At 40.5% G+C, this 12,762-nt stretch overlaps 1 protein-coding gene across 12 annotated transcripts in view; it reads right to left on the bottom strand.

Moving 5' to 3' along the window:
* The window catches only part of LOC137421113 (heparan sulfate glucosamine 3-O-sulfotransferase 1), a 461,391-nt gene that overhangs the window by 154,535 nt on the left and 294,094 nt on the right, over positions 1-12,762 (bottom strand). For 2 of the 12 annotated variants that reach the window (XM_068106846.2, XM_078771900.1), the window contains exon 2: positions 944-1,040. The exons of the other annotated variants lie outside the window; for them this stretch is intronic. The gene's annotated coding sequence lies outside the window, so the exon portion shown is untranslated. The remainder of the gene's footprint in view (positions 1-943; positions 1,041-12,762) is intronic. 12 annotated transcript variants of the gene reach the window in all.

Here is a 12,762-nt window from a genome sequence, read left to right as displayed (position 1 = left end):
CACACACCAGATTAGAAGTTAGTAGTTCGTTTCTTTTTCTAGATATTTCGCTCACAAGGTTCAGACATACATGGCGGCGGTCATCCTGGATTTTGACCTGGCGACCCAATTTTCAATAGCGTTCGTCCTTATGCGTAGATACACCCACACACCAGATTAGAAGTTAATAGTTCGTTTATTTTTCAAGATATTCTGCTCACAAGGTTCAGACATATATATGGAGGCGGCCATCTTGGATTTTGACGTGGCGACCCAATTTTCAATGGGAGTGACGACGACGACGACAACGTTCTGAATTTCTTTATAAACTTTAATTCTTCATTGATTTAAAACCTCTTCACCAAACATTAAGCATGGTATATACTAATAAGTCATTTGAACAACCATGCAAGAACACTGATTTGAGGCAAAAAAAAATCCGTTTTTGGTAGGGTTAAACATTGATGATTTTCATAATTTTCCCACCAGACAATTCCTTAAGACTTTTTTCATGTTATAGAAGACATATCCAGGAATCAAAATTCGTTGTTTGTTTTTGTTGCAATTTGTGTGAGGATGCACAGCTATTTTTCATAAAATGCCTGTACTAAAATGCCCAAAACCAAGGACACTTTCTTCCTCTGCATGAATCGTCTGCAGCACAAGGCTGTGGTGTAGCATAATTGGCTGAGAATTGGCCTGTGCTGCTGATGCAATGCCCTCTGCTGGTTAAGGCAAGAATTTGGAACTTGGCCAGGGTGCCGGTGATAGCTCACCATCCCTTGGCATAGGACATCATGGGGTCTTTAACGTCCACCAACGAATGCTGGCAGATGGGAACCCCATTTAACGTCCATCCGAGGGACGGCACACACTGACGAATGACCCTGCCTGTGGAACAACGTGATGATCTAGGGTCAGCATTCAAACCCAGGCTAAACAGATTAGAGGCGAGTGTGCTTACCTCTAGGCCATCCTGTCAGCCCCATGGACACTACCCCCAATGGATTTAAGAAAATGGTGCACCAAGTCAATCACACAGGTGTGGGTTCTGCAAGGTTCTGCAACAGAAAGCAGGTCACCTTTTCTCAAGATGTAAAAAGAAAACATGTCAGAGCAGCTGTACCCAAAAAGGTACAACAAAGTATGCTGAGTAATCCATTAGCGCATGTGTGCAAACTTCAATATCACACTCAGAAAAATCATGGAAACATAAACAAAAAAAAATCAAAAAAATCATTGAAAACGAGGAGGTAGTGTTCACGTACATGACCTAACCATCTAAGCGTGAACAGAAACCAAAGCATTGCAACTGGACATGGTATTCAGATACCAAAAAAGGAAAGAAGGTCATTGCTAATTGAGGAGTCAGTACCCAACAAATTTCCTCTAAATTGAAGTTCCGCAACCTATGGGTTTGGGTTTGTTTGGGTGTTTGGGTCGTGAAGTTTGTTTGGGTCGTGAAGGATTTTCAATGGGTCGCACGATCGTTTCAGCAATCGCGGAAAAAAACAACTTTATCTACGATTTACTTCTCCCGACTGAACAGAACAGAGATCAAACGAACGCCGACACAAACTTTATAGTGTAGACTCTTCTACCGCGCTGTACCGATGTACCGCAATGTACCGCGCTGTACCGATGTACTGCGATGTACCGCACGTGCATCCGGTCAGTCAGATCATACGTTTAGTTTCCGACATGCGAATGTCCATTGCTTTTCATTCGAAAGATTGAGCTGTGAGCGTAAGGTACTCGCCATGGCTAGAAAGTATCAGCCTGTGTTTCTGAACTATGGGTTCACCTTGAATATCGATAAGCACAATGTTCATCGACCACAGTGTGTGATATGCCTTGACGTGTTGGCCAACGAGTCCCTCAGGCCCCAAAAGCTGAAACGGCACCTCGAGAAGAAACATGGAGATCATGTCAACAAGTCGCAGGAGTTTTTTCTCCGGAAAGAACGCGAGATGAACAACAGAAAGTCAGTAATGAGTTCGGCTGTTTTTCCGTCGAAGGGACTGACCAAAAGCCAGCTACCTGGTGGCAGAGAAGATAGCCAAAGAAAAGAAACCGTACACTATTGCGGGTAGGTTTTTTGGTTTTTTTCGTAAAAGTATTTCACTGCATTGGCGGTTTGTTGGTTCATAAAGTAATACATGGCGCTGTAAGTATAGTTAAATTTAGTTTTTCATTTCGTCTTTAGAATATTGATGTGTCGGGTTCTTGCTTACTATTACTCATGCCATGTATACGTTTGGTATATCACAACTTTGTAAGTTTTATTGTTTGTTGCAATACAGCCATTCTTAAACTTTGCCTCTTTTTTAAAAGTACGTACGGCAATCACATCGTACATATTGAATTTTTATAATGCCTTGGAACAGCGGTTCTTAACCTGGGGGTCATGACATACGTGCATACGCGAACAAAATACTGTGTGTGGTATGTACCTTTGTTAGGTTCCTAAAAATGGGCTCAACAAACTGATATGTTATTTATGACCCCTTCATGACCCCCGGAAAACACCAAACGACCCCCATGTTGTGCGCCACTGCCTTGGAACAAAATCAAGATTAATCATAAAGTGAAAAATGTTCATGTGTTATTTTATTTATCTTGTATTGCAGAGCAACTCATCCTGCCATGCGCCAAGGCGATGTGCAGAGAAGTGCTTGGAGAGACGGCGGCTTCCAAGATAAGCACCATCCGCTTTCTGCCGACACGATTCGCCGACGGATAATAGACATGGGCGAAGACATCAAGCACCAACTGTATGCAAACCTAGAGGCCAACAAGTTTGTCATCCAGTTGGACGAGTCGATGGACATCACACAGAAGGCGTTGATCCTCATCTTTGTTCGTTATCGGCATGGCGATGATTTTATGGAGGATCTTCTGGCATGTGACGAGCAACAGACCAAGACCACGGCCGCAGAAATATTTGCAGTCGTCAACAAACACATCGCATTGCATAGCCTCGGGTGGGAAGACTGTGTTGGCATTTGTACCGATGGTGCGGCATCAATGACAGGTCGGCGCAGCGGTGTCATTAAGCTCATCCAAGATGTGGCACCAGAGGCAAGCTGGACCCACTGCTTCCTCCACCGCGAGGCATTAGCAGCGAAAGAGATGTCACCTGGACTTGCCGAAGTAATGGACATTGCAGTGAAAACAATCAACCATCTCAGGAAGAGCGCCCTAAATTTGAGGTTGTTTGCAGAGCTGTGTAAGGAGCAAGATGCAGAACACACCACGGTGCTGTATTTTGCAGCTGTTCGCTGGCTCTCCAGAGGAGATGCTTTGGCAAGATTGTATGAACTTCGCGACCAGGTCCTCGCATTCTTGGAGGTGGCTCAGTCAGACCTGGCAGTCTACTACAAAAACAACAAATTTATCGCAACATTGGCATACATGGCCGACATCTTCAACTTATTGAACAATCTGAACATATCGTTCCAGGGCAAAACGAACAAGCAGGCGAAATCCGTGTTCGTAATGTAAGACAAGATAGCGGCGTTCAAGTCAAAGCTCGATCTATGGAAGAGAAGAGTACAGACCAATGATGAATTTGACATGTTCAAAAACCTGGATGATCTGCTCAGCAAGAGTGTTGAGGAACGTGTGGACATTAAGGATGTCATCGTCGAACATCTGGTGAACCTGCGCAAATTGATTTGACGAATACTTTCCTGTTGATCCACGCGTGGAGAAGAAGTGGAGCCGAGACCCTTATTCAGTCGACGTTCAGCAGTGCTGCAACTTGTCCAACAGATTGAAAGAGGACTTGATCGACATCGTGTCCGACGGTACACTTGAGACTGTTCAGGAAGGACACTTTAGTAAAGTTTTGGCTGACAGTGTCTAGTACCCAGAGATTGCACATCTCACGGTGAAGTTCCTGATGCCATTCACGACGACGTGGCTGTGTGAGGCAGGTTTCTCAACGGTGACATATCTGAAGTCCAAGTATCGAAACAAACTGGAGACAGTGGCCCTGTGTGCCAACCTGAGAATCGCATTGTCGCCGCTTCAAAGCCGAATCGATGATCTCGTAGCCAATATGCAAAATCAACCATTACACTGATGTGGATAATCCACATCTACAATGTTGCGAACGGAACATTTGAATTAGGCTTGTAAGTTTCACTTTCGGGTTTAATCAGTGAAAGTTGTTTATTTAATGTTGTTCATGATAACGGAACATTGAACCTGGATATAAGTTCAGATGCATATCGGGTTTTTTCAGTAAAAGTTATTCTTGTATTGTTTATCAGTTCATGTTAAATTTTAAGTTCATCATCTATTCACGATGAAGATTAAAATAAAGTTCAAACACCTTATCTTGGCGTGTCACTTTAATAATTAAAGTTTTATTCTATTTCACAAAAGATACACCGCCAATGAATGTTGTGAGATTCATCTTCATCTTCATCATCTTCTTCATAATCTTCATCATCATCTTCTTCATTAAATCTTCATCCGGATTCATCATAGGGGCGGATTAATCTCTTCCGAAGCTGCTAACAAGGCAGGGAGTTTACGCCCGATTGACTGACAATAATATCAAGTGGGCGGTGTCTGTGATCGAAGTCGCTGCTCATTCTCAAGGGGAGCGTGGTCTCTCGCTCTCTCTCTCTCTCCTTATGGTCGTGGAGATCCGTACAAAATAACAACAAAATAAGGACAGTGTTTGGTATGATTGTCGTCACTTTGCTTTATTGTTCAATTACGAATTGTACTACTGTACAAAGATGATGAACCGAACCCTTACCAAGATATTAACGTCATAAGCAATCGATATTTCCGTGACGGTTTGTGGGGGAGCGGGGGTTCGATGGGTCGCGACTGGATGCCTGGGTTTTTTATTGGGTCCTGGGCTAAAAAGGTTGCAGAACGCAGCTCTAAATAATGTGGAAATTACAAAAATTACCAAGCACCAGGATCTGAGAAATGATGGCAACAGAACCTGAAAGTTGAACAGTGCCAAAATTGTGCCAGTGATCGTTGGATTAACGGGAGTGATGAAGAAGAACCACACAGATCTTGAAAACTACACCAGGGAAAATTACAACAAACTACAATTGGAAGCAGTCCAGGTTTCAGTGACAATCCTGAAAAGAACCATCAGAACAAAGATACCGGAATAACAAGACTTCCCAACTAGATGTTTAAAACCTGATCCTTTAGCGAAATGGAGGTGGATAAGCAGAGGCCTGGGAGGATTCTGATCCACCTTCTGAAATCCACAAATGGGGATTACAACCAAGCGGAGGACGTAATAAAGCGAAAATTAAGAAAGAGCCACTGAAGACCATGGAATTTTGAGACATTTTAAGACTGTAATTGATAGAGCCGTCCAAATTTAAAAGGCAGCAAGTTCCACAGTTGAGGAGGATATCGCAAGAAAAAAATCTGCACATAAGATTGTTTCACCCAAAATTACATTTTAAAATCTGCTACATTTTTCACTTGCAAGTGCTATTTCGAGCCGATAAAGGGCATCCTTATAACTGCGGCTGCAGCAAGATGAACACCACCATCTCCATCCAGAAAAGAAGCTCATTTCACAGCCAAGCCCCAGGCTAGACTGCTCACACATCTTTTTAGTACTTCAACTTCGAGCCATTAGCCACGGGAAGGTTGCAAAAGCACAGCACTAAAGGGGTTTGCTATGGCAAAATTCCACCACAATATTGCTTGAGTGTCACATCCATCCAAGCCGTGCAAAGCATGTCAAATAATTTATTAACATCCCGACATGCCTGGATTTTTGAACAAGCTCATTGCGAAATAGCAAATGTGAATATTGTGGTTTTATTCTTTTGCTTTGTGTACAATGCAAATCGATGTCTGAACATAAAACATCAACATTGCTGACTGACACAGCATGATCTATCAAAGGGACACCTCAGTAGTGCTAAATGGGAAATACTGTATGGGCTTGAGAGTCAAAGGACATCCCTTTCTCCCTTTTGCAAGGTAGAATGATATTGCAAGCTGCCTGTTTGGTCAAGTGGTTAAAGACTTGTTTTTCTCCAATGAATCGTGCGACTTTGATTCCCACAGCTGCACACTATGGTGAACCTGGACTTGGCAAGAATTGCGAGTATGCCAAAACACCCATCAATACGAGATGAGGGAGTCCTTCGTCCTGAAGTGGACTGAAATAGGCTCTTTAAGGTAAGGTATTTTTTGTCACTCCAGAGTCACTACTCCAGAAACGTCTCAGGTTCAGTGGGCACTGTTGGAGAAGTGATCGAGAGATGGCCAAGATGGTACTTTTCTGGGAACCTTCTGATAGTCACCACTCAAGAGGACGACCCGCTACAACCTACATCGATATACTGGAACGTGACACCAAAATCAACAGGCGTGACCTCCCTGAAGCGGTGGTGAGAAGAGAACAATGGAAAAAGTTTGTCAGTAGTGTCCGATCGTGATCGACCCAATGATTTTTCATTTGATGCAAATTTATATTTATTCTCCTTGTACAGGATCTACAGCTCACAGTGGAGCTGTCATAAACACACACACATGGAGAAACAGACGAATACACGAAACAATACGGAACTGTTAGACGTGACAAATAGATCCACTGAGCTTGGGGGAAGTGCTGTCACCTCTCGGGGCACTGGGTACCAACGACGTTTCAACAATGGCGCCACCTTTTTCACCACACTAAGCGTGGAATTTCCTAAGGGGGAATTTCCTCCTCCCCATGGATGCCAACCTTTGTGAATGGTCTGTGCTCTTATCCTTTAATTATAAATGCACAACGTCAAGCAAAGAAGCACCACGTACCATTTTAAAAGTCTTTGCTATGATTCGGCCGGAGTTTGAACCACCAATCTCTCAGACTCAGAGCAGACGCTCAAACCCGAGTCTGGTTATTGAAAACAAAATCTTGCCATACCTCAACAATAAAGTTTTAATGCATTGCAAGAAATGAAAAATTTTGTACCAGGTCAATCAGCAACTTTGAAGACATCATTGTCTTTGGTACATCGTTTTTTTTTTTAACCTAAACGGTGATAACAAAATAACAATTGACAATGCTTTGTGGTCTGTGTGTACAGCATTCAATTATATTGATAAAGCACCATGATTGGTCCTTTAGGTAATAGTATTTTGACTTTAAGGTTTCTAAATTAGAACACAATTCCTCATTTTACATAAAAGGTCATTTAATCAAAAAAAAAATCACCACCTCTAAAGTTTTCTTTTTCTTTTAAATGATTTAATTAATTTTAATTCTAGCATCAGCTTCAATCTATGCCTAAAAAAGGACACAATAACAAGACCACTTGATGCACACAGATGCAACTTTAAGATTTACTCGTACAATTAAAAATCGCACCCATATCCGAAGGAAAGAGTTCACGGTTTGTAAGCGGACACGGGTGCAATTGTTAATATGAAAGAGGCAAAGCCGAGAAATGAACAAAACCCATTAGAAGTACCCTTTACAATTACCCTTTAGAGTCCAATATAATTACCCTTTAGAACCTTCTAGAATTACTTTTAGAACGCTTTAAATTACCCTTTAGAATCCATTAGAATTACCCTTTAGAAGCTTCTAGAATTACACTTTAGAATGCTTCAGAATTACCCTTTAGCATCCAATAGAATTAGCTTTTAGAACCTTCTAGAATTACACTTTAGAACCCTCTAGAATTACACTTTAGAACCCTCTAAAATTACCCTTTAGAACCCTCTATAATTACACCATAGAATGCTTTAGAAGTACCCTTTAGAATCCATTAGAATTACCCTTTATAATCCATTATAATTACCCTTTAGAACCCTCTAGAATTACCCTTTAGAATTGCACTTTAGAATGCTTTAGAATTACCCTTTAGAATCCATTAGAATTACCCTTTAGAATCCATTAGAATCACCCTTTAGAACCCTCTAGAATTACACTTTAGAATCACCCTTTAGAATCCATTGGAATTACTCTTTAGAACCCTCTAGAATTACACTTTAGAACGCTTTAGAATTAAATACAGTGGGTTAGAAAAGTTCTTCATTTCCTACGGACGGATGGAAGAAAGCACATAGCCAAATATTGAAGCGGCTTCACCGCTTGAAAATATGATAACGAGACATAACCAACTTTTCCCCTTTCTGACACCAAATGTATTGGCGATAATGTCTCTTTTTGGAAAAAAAAAATATATATTCACCTGAAGACGGTTTCTGCCCAACTCACAATTTTTTACAATTCTGAACAAGTTTCCAAAGGACCCTGAAGGCTATAGCTAGATTATCTTACATCAAGTTGTTTCCAACATTTTGGCATAAAACAAACAATCCACTTACCGAAGCATGAAAAACATAGTCTTAGGGCCTTGTCAAGAGAAGTCAAGGCAGCACACGTTTTCATTTCAAGTTAAGACAGAACCAAATGCAACCTCATAACTGAATGATTAATTTGCAAAGAATCTCCCAAAGAGCATACATTTAAATGGTCTGCTTTGAAGGATAATGCATTCATTACAAAAGTCTGCAGTCAATCCCAACCACTGCCCTTCCACAAAAAAAACACCTTTTGCACCCTCATACTCCAATGAGCCTGAGATTGGCATTCATATTTTCAAACAATATTTAGTATACAGTATAAATACAAGTCCAATTTTATATAGAGCTTGCAATTCAAATGGCATCTACACCTGGAGACATTGCAATTTAAAATACCCCCTAACATTTAGTTGTTCATGAAAGACGACAACAAAAAAGTTGAAAATATTTTAAAAATATAATGGAAGAAACATCTCTACATATCTACCTTGGTTACAATTAATAGAAACTCCCTCCAGCCACGCAAAAAGGATGCTCCCTCATGGGCAAATAATTGTTTGGGGAGGTACAGATGTGATGGCTGCCGGCACAATTGCAACGTACGCATGCCATCTGGCATTTCTGAGGGTCCTTAAAGCCAGAAAGCAGGAGCATAACCGATGCACAAGAATACCACAGATGACTCTGTAGACATGCCTCACTGTAAACACGTGAGGGAGTGGAAGAAAAATAAACAGCTTGGGCATATACTGGAAAAATGCATTGGACTTGGCCAAAGTTTGAAGAGGGGAGAAAGAATCAGAGCCATCAAATACAGTCTTCAAAGGCAAAAAACCACGCTAAGATGCCAACACACGAATAGGTATTTTTGCAAGCACTTCCACGGGTGTCGACTTATAATCATCTGTACTATAAAAATGAATTTGTATACATATATATATATATATATATATATATATATATATATATATATATATATATATATATATATATATACATATATATATACATATATATATACATATATATATATACATATATATATACATATATATATACATATATATATATATACATATATATATACATATATATATACATATATATATACATATATATATATGTGTGTGTGTGTGTGTGTGTGTGTTTAGTTTTCTTTAGTTTTCGAAGCATATATGAACACTGAAACAAATCAAACTAAATTTTGCATGTTGCCCAACGGTACCCCAAGTATGTTTTGTGTCGTGGGAACCTATCTTTGGGAGGGCATTTAAGTGGGGGGGACCCCAACTCTCTCTATGTAAAAGTGTGTCGTATAACACCACCCGGTGGTAGCCAGTATTACAATTCATCTTATACAAAGAAAGTTTAAAGGCGCACACAATCATAACATTTTTTTAAAGAGATATATTTTAGAGGATGACATCCCTGACAAATTAGCACAGAAATAAAAATAAAACATTGCGAAAGTAATAAGCTGGATATAGTGTTTTAAAATAATCAATGGAATCTCCCGCGATGAAGCCAACTCCGAGGGCCTTTCGCTAACTCACCGCAGGCCAGTTGGTGGTGTTTCTGTCCTCTACAGACTCCTCTCTGTCCTTGCTTCCCCAGCTCTGTCTTTGATCTGTCTGTGATCTGTCCCGCAAATATTCCTACAGGTCGCACAAGATCTGCCTGCAACCCTCTTCTGATGAAACTGCCAAAATTAAGACTCTCTGCTCACATTCACTCTTTCCTCCTGCCTCTGGAACAAATTCCCTCACTCTCTTCAATCCCACTCACTCTTCCCTCCAGGTCTTTAAAACAGCTGTTCACCACCATCTCTTATCTTCCCCCATCCAAAACCTTGATATTTTCTACCCCCATTAATTCACCCCAGATCCACTTTTTTGAAATACCGACTTCTTTCCTGGAAGTCCTAGCAATGTCCATGTGTTTTTTTTTTAACTCACCCCCCCCCCCTTCCCATTCCTAATCAATTAATCCAAAATATCCTTTATAGCCAAATCACTTGCTCACTATTGTGCCCAAATTTCAGCTTCCTAGCTCAAAGGATGGCTGAGATATCGCCCGGACAAACAAACAAGCAAACAAGAAACTGGAGTGAAAACTGAGTACTCCCTTTCAGCGTGCGTCATTGCCGAACCCCCTTCGGTGCTGGCAATGACGATATGCAGCGCCTGGAGATGGCATAGGAAAGGAGCGGTGTACAACAAACAAGTATTAAGATTGAGAACAGTTTGCAGACAAATGACTGTTCTTACCGACTGTCAATTTAGAAGCACAAGCCTTCGGTCAACAAAAAGTGCAGTCTCTGCAATATAGAAACTATCACTTCAGGCAGTGGATGCAATTGCAAACAATGAAACTTTGCAAACTGCATTTAAATGTACTCAAAATTTTACAAGCCGTGGCTTCAAGGAGAGTCAGCTTCAAAGAAGCAGCGCAGGCATGGAAAAACATGCCAACAAAGTCAATCCTGATGGGTTAATTTAACAATGTAAAATGAGCTACACATTCATCAAATGCACACAAACACTCGTCTTTTGTTTTGTCGGCTCCTTAATCGCATGGGAAGCAAACATTTTGTCCTCGATCAAAATTATTCAAGCTTTAATTTTATGAACTGCTTCCAGTTCAAATTGGTCGGATAAAGCATGGATCTTACCCTCTGTTGTACTTGGAATGTAAAATAATGCCGGAGAGATCAAAGGTCAAATTAACGTTATTTACAATAAAAATTAAATAAAACCACACATACTTTTAATATATTCTATACCATCGGTAGAAATGCGTTTTATTATGGTTTTGAAAACAAAGCTCAGCACCCTTTTAAAGAGCAGGTGCACAGCAGAAGCATCACTCATTCACAATAAATGGTGCATTTATCATTTAACAATGGTAAATACCTGATGGATGAGATGGTAAATCCAAGAGTATATGCATGATGGATGAGTCGCTTTTGACATTCACTCCTAAAGTACGGTGATCGTCATTATCAGATTATAGAAACATCTGAAAGTTGCGGACGGATTCAGCCGAAATTTGGTGGAGAGGTTGGGTATGTGAAAAGGATGAAATGATTAGATTTTGGTGAAGATCCGGATTCTGATCCGGCTAGTAGAATTTTTAAGTGATTCTTCACCATTGAGAGATAGGGACAAAATCGATACATAGCACGACATCTCAAAAAGTTATGGACGGATTTGGACGAAATTTGGTGGAGATGTCGGGGGTGTGACAAGGAATAATTGATACGATTTTGGTGAAGATTCAAATCAAAATTCGGATCAGCGGACGTATTTAAGTGATTCTTCACCATTGAGTGATGGGGCTAAAACAGATATATAGCATATCTCAAAAAGTTGTGGATATGTTACGTGTGTGACACGCACAAATCAATTGGATTTTGGTGAAGATCCGAATAGTATCCGGATACGATAATTTTAAAATTTTTGAAGTGATTCTTCACCATTGAGTGATAGGGCCAAAAACGATATATAGCATGCTATTTCAAAAAGTTGTGGACGACTTATGACAAAACTAGGTGCACGAGTTGGTTAGGTGACAAGAACAAGCTGATTAGGTTTTGGTTCAGGCCCGGATCCAGATCCGACCTATCAATGGGATTCAAAACGTCAACTGTTCAGCCTGGCGGAGGTATGCTCTCTACATAGTGCCCTTCTAGTTGCAAATTTATTTGTTGCAATGTTCTTATTTATAAAAAACCAAAGAAAGGTTCTTAAATCGTGGACCTACAGTTCCGTGAACAGGCTTTATTTTTGAGTCGTTACTTCAGATCGCAGCTGAATCTCAAAAGCTTCTGCACTGTAATTGTCTCTCGGCAAATATGTCGATTGTGTTGAGAATAGGCCTCTAATGAAAGGAAAAAATTGTGTCAGCCATCAAAAAGAATGAGATTGAATGGAACACCAGATAATACTTTATCAGCAAGAGGAATGATACACCGTTGTCGTTATCACATCACACCTGTTACAAGTTGTGTCAAGGTTCGTGAGCGATTTAGTTTAACGATTTTGTATAGTTAGTTAGTATATAGTTGATTAGATTTTACTTTTAAAAATTGCTTCAGATGTTTGTTGTACTAAATGATCAATACTTTTGTCATGTCTGAACTGTCTTCACCTTACTGTGAAGAAGCAAAATTTGTGAGTCTGTCTGTTTCCAGTGATGCCCGCCCTGGTGTTTCCCACTGATCTCCGCCCGTACACAATGACAGACAACTGAGGGAGGATTTAACCCCCTACCTCTTTAATGGCTACAGGGTAACGTTAAATCCACTGCCATAGTGACTGCGTCACAGAGATGAGATAACTTATCAGAGCTATTACGAAAAGCACAACCTCCCATGTACTTTGCTGGCAACACTTTACAGAGACTCCTGACTTTAAACAAAGTTTCGCCTCCAAGCTGTCTGGCCTTGTTTCAAATCTCGGCCCAGCTATAAACTGTCAT

Source organism: Myxine glutinosa, chromosome 2 (assembly GCF_964187855.1).
Source record: "Myxine glutinosa chromosome 2, kmMyxGlut1.1, whole genome shotgun sequence".
In the NCBI taxonomy this organism is placed as follows: Eukaryota; Metazoa; Chordata; class Myxini; order Myxiniformes; family Myxinidae; genus Myxine; species Myxine glutinosa.
The sequence above is the reverse complement of the archived record's forward strand: the minus strand, read 5'-3'. Positions and strand labels throughout refer to the sequence as shown.